The sequence below is a fragment of the Pocillopora damicornis genome, chromosome 3 (genome assembly GCF_964200805.1).
Source record: "Pocillopora damicornis chromosome 3, jaPocDami1.2, whole genome shotgun sequence".
NCBI classification, from domain to species: Eukaryota; Metazoa; Cnidaria; class Anthozoa; order Scleractinia; family Pocilloporidae; genus Pocillopora; species Pocillopora damicornis.
Window position 1 is genome coordinate 19918133 of NC_142672.1, and position 7839 is coordinate 19925971.

The 7839-nt window shown below is 38.3% G+C and overlaps 2 long non-coding RNA genes across 2 annotated transcripts in view; both read right to left on the reverse strand.

Annotated features, from left to right (window-relative positions):
- The window catches only part of LOC149048728 (uncharacterized), a 31870-nt gene that overhangs the window by 916 nt on the left and 23115 nt on the right, over nucleotides 1-7839 (reverse strand). The window contains exon 2 of the long non-coding RNA XR_016185352.1: nucleotides 321-408. This is a non-coding gene — a long non-coding RNA (uncharacterized LOC149048728). The remainder of the gene's footprint in view (nucleotides 1-320; nucleotides 409-7839) is intronic.
- Nucleotides 475-1346, reverse strand: LOC149048729 (uncharacterized). The gene is made up of 3 exons (XR_016185350.1): nucleotides 1246-1346; nucleotides 1027-1140; nucleotides 475-673 (listed from the first exon to the last, which is right to left on the reverse strand). It is a non-coding gene; the product is annotated as an uncharacterized LOC149048729 (long non-coding RNA).

A 7839-nucleotide genomic window follows, 5' to 3' on the forward strand; every position in this document is an offset into this window, starting at 1 on the left:
TTGCCACAAGAAACCCTCCGGTAGTCATTCATGTTATAACTGGCTCTTCAATTTGGCGAGTGCATAATTTTTAATATTTTACCAAATTTTTCTTGGAAACTATTGTTAAAATAATTATGCTCAGTTATGAGTATGTTATTGTTAAAATAATTATGCTCAGTTATGAGTATGACATGAAAAGAAAAATTTTCAATAAAAATGGCCCTTGAAGGTCTACCATATCCTTAACTTTCCACACTGCTTTTTGTTGCTGCAGATTTCCACTTTGTTCAAAGGGAGATAGGGGAGTTACACATAGAATTATGGTTTTCATTTATTACTTTCTGCTGAAGTCAAATTAGACTTCTGTGTTTGTTGTTCCACTTGGATGGCATACCCTAGTCAAAGTCTTGCTGATTTCCTCTGCCTCTATGGCAAAACAGGATTGAAATTCAGGTCACCATCTTCCCACATTGGCCTAGACACAATCATTATCTCAAGCTGGGGGCTACATTGCCCCCAAGTGTAATTATGTCATCCTTGGTGCGGTCATGTTGCCCCCAGCTGTTACATAGCTTGAAGTGGTTCATTACCAATAATGATACTTCTGATATTTAAATATCATGAAGCTGTTTGTAAAGTGTTTTTAGTTTCCCCTTTTGTAAATGATGTAATATTGGAAATTAATTTTTATCTGAAATAAAAGGTTTGCATTAATATTCTGTTTACTGAACAATGAAACCTCAATGTCACAAGTTGATTATTTCACCTCACTCTCAGTCCACCTAATTTACACATGAGCTTTGTTTATTAGCTTTGGTTGGTGCTAGTTTTTTGTTATTGTCCTGATCAAGCAGAAGAGTTTATAACTAAAGCAGTAAGTGAAGCAAATCATTTTGTATTTTTGATCCATGCACTGTGAGTTTAATCCAATAATGGTAACTTAATTTAGTATGTTTTGACTATTGTTTTAGAAGTCATAAAACAAGTCTAATTGATCAGCTGGAGTGGCAGCAAACAGCTCATTTTCGAGGCTGTTCATTTTACCTGCTTTGGCTAATTCTCTTTAATCAAGCTGTTGCTATCAGAAAATCACTTTAACCCTCAACTGACAAGCACGGTAACAGACTGATCAGAGGGTTGGCGGACAACGTTGCTACCCTGTAAAAGAGGAAAAATTGAGAGTGTATAATCAATAAGATGTAAAAAAACAAACAAACAAAAACAATTTAAAATTGTCTCAAATTAGTTATAAATGATACTTACCTTGTGACATTCAAGTGAACGATATTTTACATACACTTTCCGTTTTTTCATTCACAATTCATTCACAAGAAGAAATGGTACAGAGGGTTATATGAATTTTTCTGGAAAAAAAATTGGGGTTTGTCACAAATTTCATTGAGAATAAAGGCTAATTTTCATTAAAGGTAAATGCAAATTAAACTCCAACGTCATCTATTGTTTGCACTATTGTTTTCTTCTAACAAAGGACTGTATGCATATTAAGTATGGGGCTGTGCGGAAACTTTGCCCTTATATGAGTTCAAGAAGTGAGATTTTAATTTTTAATAAACATAAATCAGAGATTAAGAGTTAAAGACTAACTCACCTTGATATTCGCGTTCTCCGGTCGATCGACGCGGAAATGAAGATTGTTGATGTTGCTTTCACTGATCCAAATTTCGGTTGTGTCCTCGTGTACCGGTACACAAAGGAAGGAAACATTAACGAACTGCGTCATAACTCCATGTATGGTTATGAAAACAAAAGGAATTCCCTCGTGTACCGGTACACCAGGACAGCCCCCAAATTTCTCACCAAACACGAGTCAAGATTGCACTTAGGTCTTTTATGATGCACTGGTTTATCTTAAAATTTCAAGGAATTCTTATAACCATTAAAAGTATGAACAAGCACGACGATTAGTGCTTTTCTGGGTACGTGTTCTGGAATGTGCAGAACAAAGCAACTTTTTCCCATCATTCACTGGAAGAATCTTGGGAGAAGGGGATGTTTTGCGTGACTTATGTGACTGGCAAAACAATTTCGGAAGTCACGCGATCTACTTATCGAGGGAAAAAACGATTGCTTGATTACCGATTAAGTTTTCCATACTTCATGATAAGATCTGAGGAAAAAATGCGCCTAACATCGTGTTTTGTGATCTACACAACTGCACAATTCTCATGCACCAACGATCTCAGGTCTAGAAAACAAGAGATCAGAAGAGGTTGCCGACTCTATTGTCTATCTGGTTCGACAGATCGAATACAGCTGCGATGCCACAGTCACCATATCGGAACTTGTATACTGAAGGGGCAAACTTGATCAGGCATTCAACACAGCGAACAAGCTCTTGATAAAGTTCTGTCACCAGAACGAGTGGAAATTAATTCGGCATCAAAATATCACGTACAATAGACTCAACAAAGGTGGACTTCACCTTCATTTAAAGGTAACGAACAGTTAACGCATTTATATTGAAATGATGTTCTATCCTCGAATTCCGTGCCTAATAAGAGTGATGAGTAAAGAATCAGAAGTTTATGGGTACCAAATTATGGGGGTGTACACTCCACCCAAACTTTAACTAGCGGTCTGAAATTAGCCTCTCTTAATATCAATAAATTGACTACTCACATAGACGAGTTTAGGATACTCTTAGCTGATAATGATATAGATAATTTATCAATAACGAGACCAAACTCGATGAAAATACAAGTGATGATTAAGTCCACGTCCTCAGATACGAAATAACTTGTCGTGATGGAATCAGAAACGGCGGGGGAGGGGTATGTTTTCATGTGAAAAAAGAAAAGAAAACTACCGAATAAATGTTATCAGCCGGAACGACTTATAAATGTATGCCCTAGAAAATCTCTGCTTGGAGATTCCAAGGCCTAGATCAAAACCGATTTTAGTTGCCACGTGGTATAGTCCACCAGACGCTAATATTGGTATCAGTTTCGCCTTTCGAATCTCTAATCGGGAAACTTGACAGTGAAAATAAAGAGTAATTCGTAATAGGAGATCTTAACTGTAATATGACTTCTACCCGATATGACAACAACACACTCAAACTGAAGAGTGTTGCTGATGTTTTTCTGGACTCCAGCGACTCATCTCAGAACCGACAGACTAAACAAAGTTATTCCAATTACCCGAGTTCGGTTTCCACAGATCGTACAGCTCACGCCGGAGACACAGAAACAAATCCCGATTCAGAGGACGCAAAAAGAAGGAAAAAACAGGGCAAAGTACTCAGGGAGTGTAGTCTGGCATGCAATATAACTATATGGCTAAACCAAAAGGAGTTAATATACAATCTATCTCGTAAAGAAAGCGACGAAACTTTTGAGTCTGTAAAACATGTTTCGACAGAAACTTCTGTCATCTTCAGTTAACTACCGTACAAAGCGTTGAAAGTTGAATTATGTACTAAGTAGAACAATGCTACAAAGGTCGATTGCAACAACTCCTCCGAAAATTGAAGAAAAATGGTCATCTCGACAACGGGGTGTATGAAAACATCTACCCCAAAGGCTCCCAACTAGCAAGAATTTACGGCCTTCCCAAAATGCACAAGGATCGTGAACCCAACTCTGCGCCGCCATTTCGCCCCGTCATATCTCCTATAGGAACATACAATAACAACCTGGCCAACTACCTATGTCGTCTTTAAACACCTCACATTCCAAATGATTACTGTGCCACTGACACTTTTACTTTTGTACAGGACAGCCAATCTTTATCTATGTCTCGTAACTTAATGGTTTCTTTTGATGTTGAAAGTCTCTTTAATAACATACCACTTGAGGAGTGTATTGACTAAGCGGTCAATCACATTTCCGAGGGTAATCTCGACATTAAGTTAATTAACAATTGGTTCATACGTCAGCGTGCGTTCATCGAGATATGAAGCACGCGGGAAGTTTGGAGAGCACGAAAGATGCGTAAGAGTTGCTCGAGGCGTAGCCTCGAGCAACTGCAGCTTCTTGTTTTTTTTTCCCGAGGGATTTGTTTGCTGACGTCATGAGCGTGGACAATAGGAATATGAAGCACGCTCGCACAATTGAATTTGATTACACAAATTTACTAGCTATGCTAAAAACAAATCTGAACTTAGAAGCCTCTTCACAATAGCTATCGCCCAGACTCATTTCATATTCAACGGTTCTTTTTATGATCAAATAGATGGCGTAGCCATGGGGTCTCCCCTTGTTCCTGTCCTAGCTAACCTTTTTATGGGACATCATGAAAAACTTTAGTTGGAAAATTTTCATGGCTCTACATTTTTATTTTATCGCCGGTATGTTGATGATACTTTTTGCTTATTTAACTCAGATCGAGATGCCACTATATTTTTCGACTACATCAACTCTAGGCACCCTAACAAGTTCAAGTTCACTATGGGAAAGCACGTTAATCAAAAATTACCCTTTTTAGATGTCCTGATTGACAACCATGACCCCAATTCCTCTCTAACTAGGGTTTACCGGAAAACATTTTCACTGGGTTACTAACTAATTATTTCAGCTTCACCTCGTAGTCTTACAAAGTGGGTCTCATTAAGACACTCGTTGATAGGACCCTACAAGATTAATAACACCTGGTTAGGGTTTCACGAGGACATTAACAAACTTACTGATATTCTAAAAAGAATCTTTTCCATGCTCATTTAATCGAGAAGATTATAAACCGTTACATCACTGGGACCCAAAACAATCATCATCCCCGGGGTTCCCTTCCTACCACTTCACCTACGTTCTACTTTAAGCTACCCTACGTAGGCCACTTTTCTGCTATCACTCAAAAAAAGATCTGCCATTTTATTAAGCTCTATTGTAATGACTTAAGTATCAAACTGGTTTCCTCTTCCTTCAAAATCGGTAACTTGTTTGGTGTGAAAGACCCTGTCCCTGACGGGCTCCGTTCACATGTGGTTTATAAATTTGTATGTGCTGGCTGTAATGCCTGTTACGTCGGTGAAACCTGCCGGCATTTTTCCACACGTGTTAGAGAGCACTTAGTCATTGACAGGGCCTCTCACATTTTCAGGCATCTGAAAGATTCTCCACACTGTCGCGCTTTGTGTTCAGCAGATAACTTCCATGTTTTAAATCACGCCTCTACCGGCTTTCAGCTTAGAGAAGAGAGGCTATTCATATTCAAAGAGAACAACCATCTTTGATCAGCAATTACACCATGTAAATCTAAAACTATCTTTTTAATTCTCATACTTTCATGCTTTACCTCTTTTCTTGTTGTCACTATTCATCTTAATTAGCATTGTTCTACTTTCTATATATTTCAACTTTCAACGCTTTGTACAGAAATTAACTGAAGATGACAGAAGTTTCTGTCAAAAAATGTCTTACAAACTCAAAAGTGTTGTCGCTTTCTTTAAATTATATACCAAGCTTTCATTCAATCTCACTTTGACTACTGTAGTACTGTTTAACGAATCTGTGGGGTAACTTTACAAGACAAGCTACAAAAATTGCAGAATAGAGCAGCTTGCGTTCTGACATTTTCAAATTATGACACTGACGCTGGCCATTCGTTCGAAATTTTTGGGTGGAAAAATCTTGACCGTCGGCGCAACATACAAAAGGCCACCAGGGTTTTCGAATTCCTACATGGGTTAGCTCGGGACTATTTAACTTCCAAATTCTCTGAACAAATACAAGCAACAACCTGAGGGACTCCGAGAACAAACTTAATGTTCGAATACTACGCACAAACTATTTCAAAAATAGTTTTAGTTAAAATGGCGCCACATTGTGGAATAGCCTTTCTTGCGAGGCTAGGTGTGCGGAATCCCTCGACTCGTTAAAAGAGAAATCAGCAAAGCTCTCTAAGGTACGGCATTCACCAAAAGCAGCAATATAATGTTATTAACATAAATTAAAACTTAATGGTTTTTAATCTTTTGTAAATACCTGATGAATTGCCCGTGATTAAATAAAGTATTTTGAGAAAGAAAAAAATGCACATGTTAAGTTTTATTATGAAACTGTGATGGTGAGTCGAGTGAAAAAACGAAATAGCCATTGCAAAGCTAGGAGTTCAAAAGAAAGAAAAAAATCTTGCCCAAATATTATTTTATTCTACATTCGTAATACGACTTATGCCCCATTCACACCAAAGCTTAAACATGTTTAAAAGTTGTTTTGTTAAACACAGTTTAATTTTTTTTTTCTTCATAGAAACTATTTAGCCGAATATTTTTGACTTGAATGTAGCACATTGGAAATGCAAGTTAGCAAGTACTTGAATCCAATGGAAAATCAAGTTTTTCAGTTCTCTGTTTATAATTTTCATTCAATGAAAACCAGTTTAACAAAACATGTTTTGCTGGTGTGAATGGGGTATTACATGTGGTTGGTCTCCTGCTATTATCAAATTAATAAATCTCATTTCCTCCTAATCATATTCTTAACACCCCTACGACACATTTCTATGGAGCTTCGCACGTATCCATCCATTTTCATGCGTGGTTTTGGTTGACAAATTGTTTGGTCGATTGTCAAGTTTTATTTTTCAATTGAAGTGCAGCTCTATCATTTTCAAATTTGATTTGTCGTTGAATTGTAGGAAAGAATCTCTTTTCACTTGGTCTGTTATTCTGTCAACATCTCAGTCCATCAGTAACATGTGGTCAAAATGAAAGGGTTGCCTACCTCCGTAAGGAAATAACGAACAATGTTTTCTCATTTTAAGCAAATGAAGATCATCGCAGTATGTACTCAACTTAAGCAGTTGAGAAATAAGGCCTGAAAAAGATTCAGGCCTGAACGGGAATCGAACCCATGACCTCTGCGATACCGGTGCAGCGCTCTAACCAACTGAGCTATCAAGCCAACTGGGAGCTGGTCAATTGTGAGTTCGTTATATACCCGTAGATGGAGAAGAGTGTGATAAGAATACATGAAAGTCATATATTTGTACTGCGGAAAATACATTTTAAGCAAATGAAGATCATCGCAGTATGTACTCAACTTAAGCAGTTGAGAAATAAGGCCTGAAAAAAATTCAGGCCTGAACGGGAATCGAACCCATGACCTCTGCGATACCGGTGCAGCGCTCTAACCAACTGAGCTATCAAGCCAACTGGGAGCTGGTCAATTGTGAGTACGGGTATATAACGAACTCACAATTGACCAGCTCCCAGTTGGCTTGATAGCTCAGTTGGTTAGAGCGCTGCACCGGTATCGCAGAGGTCATGGGTTCGATTCCCGTTCAGGCCTGAATTTTTTTCAGGCCTTATTTCTCAACTGCTTAAGTTGAGTACATACTGCGATGATCTTCATTTGCTTAAAATGTATTTTCCGCAGTACAAATATATGACTTTCATGTATTCTTATCACAATGTTTTCTCAGTATATAAGCTTTTATTGTTAAATGTGGGAATAAGAGTATCTGGTGAAAGATCGTCCTCTACTGCCGGAAGATTAAAAACCGTATTTCCGCGCTTATTTGAAATTTCGTCTCAAAGGAAGGGCGCTTTTTGGAAGGAGGGCGATTAATCGAGGGAGCCACTGTAGTTAAAGGCTAAAAGGTTACTAATAAACTGGTAATAGAAACAGGTTTCCCTTGCATCTCTAGTACTTAAGAAAGTTAGCAAGGAGGGGTGGGGGAGGGGGGCACTTATTCGAGAAGGGTGCTTATTTCACATAACGACCCAGGGGGTGGGTGCCCGTTGGGGGAGGGCGCTACTAAGAGCGTGGGCGCTAATTAGTGGAAATATGCTACTTGGTTCCCCTCAATTATGACGCAACATCAATTTAGCAACCAGAAAATAATGAATATAAACAGTCCTTGAGAAATAACTCACGGACCTTCTCGTCTTGATAT